General features: G+C 32.8%; 1 non-coding gene across 1 annotated transcript; it reads left to right on the top strand.

The window, feature by feature from the left end:
• The first annotated feature begins 595 nt into the window (after nucleotides 1-595).
• On the top strand, nucleotides 596-666 carry TRNAC-GCA (transfer RNA cysteine (anticodon GCA)). Its single transcript has one exon. It is a non-coding gene; the product is annotated as a tRNA-Cys (tRNA).
• The last annotated feature ends 2,768 nt before the right edge of the window (nucleotides 667-3,434 follow it).

Genomic DNA, 3,434 nt, shown 5'->3' with positions numbered 1-3,434 from the left:
TGCTTTTCTTTTATCGTAATTTCACTTGGGTACGCCAAGATAGTCAGGTTATACTCTATATCAGAGCAAATTTCCTTTTTTTATTCAAGATATTTAATTTAATACTTTGAAAAATTAAAGCATGATTCCCCATAGAGATATGTACATAAAGGGGATCTTTGGATAATAATGCTGTTCGGACCTAAAGTTTACCTATACACGGATTAAGCATAAAGCCATAATATTTTATTATGCCATTGAAGGGGGGGGAGATAATACCGATTTAAGAGTAGTTCACTACTGCAATAAAAAAAAGAGAATTCTAGTTAACGGTTCCAATTTATTCTGAATTTTGCAGCCTGTGAATAGAAATCCACTTTTTCTTCTTTTTCATCTCAATAGAAAGAAATGGGAAGTTTTATTGTGTTAACAATGTATGTTTTAAGATAGAATCTATCGAGGAGAATAATAGAAACTGGATCAAAAAAAGCAGGAATAGATTTTTTGAAAAAGATTGGAAAAAAGTAAGTAGAATTATATTCAAAATAAAAGGGGCTTTTCGTAAGAAAACGTGGATGAATACTTGCTGTTTTCTAGATTTTTGATCGGATTTTTTGGCGGCATGGCCAAGCGGTAAGGCAGGGGACTGCAAATCCTTTATCCCCAGTTCAAATCTGGGTGCCGCCTGATCAATAAAATACTTAGGTTTTTTTTATAGTGCTGATCGAATTCGATAAATTTTTACTTCGCATAAGTTCGGGCAAGAGAGTAACTGGGCCTGCCGATACTGGGTTTAGAGAAACCATACCATAGTTCTATCCTCAAACTAGGGTTAGGGTTTGTTTTGACGGTAGTGGCCAAAATGGTTATCAATAGGGGTGAGGTAGTGTTTCCTTATTCTTTTATTATATGAATTTGAATTGGTTCTTAATTGAGATTCGATTTGATAATTTTAAAATACGAGGATAAGATGTCAGAAATCTTGGTATCCAAAGAAAGGTCCCTAAGGGGCATTCTTTTTTTTTTTCAATCTAAGATTCAAGAAGGGACTCCACGAAAGAATATCAAGACTTACTAATTATTATACATTTTTTTATCGTACATCTTATGTTACCTACATACACTAAAGTAAGGACTACTTAATTCTAACGAGAATCAGATTAAATAGGTCGATCAAAAATCAATTTAGGAGTTGTATTATGGATAAAATCTCTTCATTCTTTCATAGAATGATACAAAGCAAGGCTGCAGGGTTTAGGTCAAAAATAAACATTAGGTAAGGTAGGTATCCAATAAATATTTATCTATCGATAATTTTATGGTATATTCGGGCGTCCTTTGCTTAAAAAAAAAAAAAAGAGTAACAAAAGGAATAAAAAATCTTCCTATTCCCGCTTCTTCTATTCAGGACATCATTCCCGTACTCTTTCTTTTTTAAGGAAAAAAGGGCTATAGTATCTCGTATTTTTAATGCTCTCTAATTCTACCAGAATTCCTATAAGAATTTGTTAGGAGTAAATTCCTTGAACTGATTGATCCATGGCCTTAGGGCGGAATCCCTTTTTGACTCTGTACCCTTGATTCCACTATGATTATTGATCAATAGTAGAATAATCCCTTCATAGAAATAGGAGACATAATTTAGATGGATATAGTAAGTCTCGCTTGGGCTGCTTTAATGGTAGTCTTTACATTTTCTCTTTCACTAGTAGTATGGGGAAGGAGTGGACTCTAGGGATACTACTAATTGATTAAGTAATCAAATTGTTGTATCAATTCTTTTCTTTAATGGATCATTTTGCATTAATCATTTTGTCAAACGTTATTCTTTAATCTTTTTCTTTAGTTTTGTTTCACTCCTGTAAGAAACTCTTGTATTGTAAGTTGTAATGTAAGAAAGAGCCATTATACCAATTCAGAATTTCTACTAGAAATGACGAATGGTTAAAAAAAGTTCTATACATAAGAAAATTAGACTTTCTTCCACGGAACTATTCACGGCATATCACACATTTTCCATTTCCTTTTACTTTTTACTATAGTCTATTCTTCATATTATTTTTCTTTCCTTCCATGGATTCTTTGGTCAAGAATTGTCTTAGATTTTTTTATTTTGACCTGATTGAAATTAAGTGGATGCAATGAAAAAAGAAATTGAATTAGACTACTTAACTATTTCAATCTACTAATCTATTCTATGTAGATTCAAAGATAATATAATAGAAAGAATCTAAAGTGTCGTAGAAAAAACTATATGTAGTTCTTTCTACCACACTTTAAGATTCCAACCAGATCCTTTCATTTAAGACTTGGATTTTTTTTATTTAATCCCTTTTTAATTTCTTCAATGATTAATTGGAATTCCAATTAATTATTTTGGCTGACTGTTTTTACATAAATAATAAGTAAAAAAGAAGTAGGAACTAGAATGAACAGTGCAGTAGCAATAAATGCGAGAATATTGACTTCCATAACCTCTTTATTTTTTATTTTCACAATAACTCGGGATGTAATCCCATGGAGAGGAAAAAGGGGTATCTTGTAAATTCAAGGGTAGGGCTTGCATTCTGATAATACTGAATCAATTCAATATTATGAATATCGGATCTATCAAATCAATTCATGGATGAGAGTTATATTTCACGGATGAGAGTTATATAGTATAACATAGGAAGATCCTCTATCCACACTAAGACCAAAATGGGTTTTTTGATTGGATTAGGAATTCCCTCTTTTTTAATCCTTTTCTACTTTTTCTTTTCTATATCTCTAACCCACGAGCTTTCTTAATCTTATACTTTCTTAATCTTATACAATTTCCCTTCCTTTTTCTTATAGTTATACATACAATTATGTATGTATTATATGACCAACTTTCACTTTCTATGGGTCACATAGACATCCAAATAAGCAGTAGAAGTGAGATGGGGAAAAGAGGTCTGAAATAAAAAGGGAATACGATTTATGTATGGATTCCGGTAAAATACCGGTACTCTATTCCATAAGAGTGGAATAGGAAATTAAGATGAGGATGGTATCATCATAAAGAAAGATAGAGTAATATAATATCCTAAATTCTACTAATCCACATATCGTATGTGTGTCTTTCTTTATCGATTGGGAGTAGTGAAAAAAAAATTCCTATATGCCCTCCCTCCCTCTTTAATGAGAGATGCAAAATAAAAAAGTGAAGTAAGGGTGCCCTGTGGGTATTTGATCTTGCTCCCTGCCCCTTTTTTTCATGGAAAAAGGAAATATCAATTTCTCCATTCATTGAACCCTAGTTCGGGACTGACGGGGCTCGAACCCGCAGCTTCCGCCTTGACAGGGCGGTGCTCTGACCAATTGAACTACAATCCCCGCGGGGTGTATGGCATACCCATTCTTAAATAGAACCATAAGAAGATTCGATTCGTCTTTCGTACTCTAAGAAATAGACGAATCAAAACTACATA

This window comes from Triticum urartu, unplaced genomic scaffold (assembly GCF_056163025.1).
Source record: "Triticum urartu cultivar PI428250 unplaced genomic scaffold, HENAU_Tu73 scaffold2, whole genome shotgun sequence".
Classification (NCBI taxonomy): Eukaryota; Viridiplantae; Streptophyta; class Magnoliopsida; order Poales; family Poaceae; genus Triticum; species Triticum urartu.
Note: the sequence above shows the minus strand (reverse complement) of the source record. Positions and strands in the feature narration are given on the sequence as shown.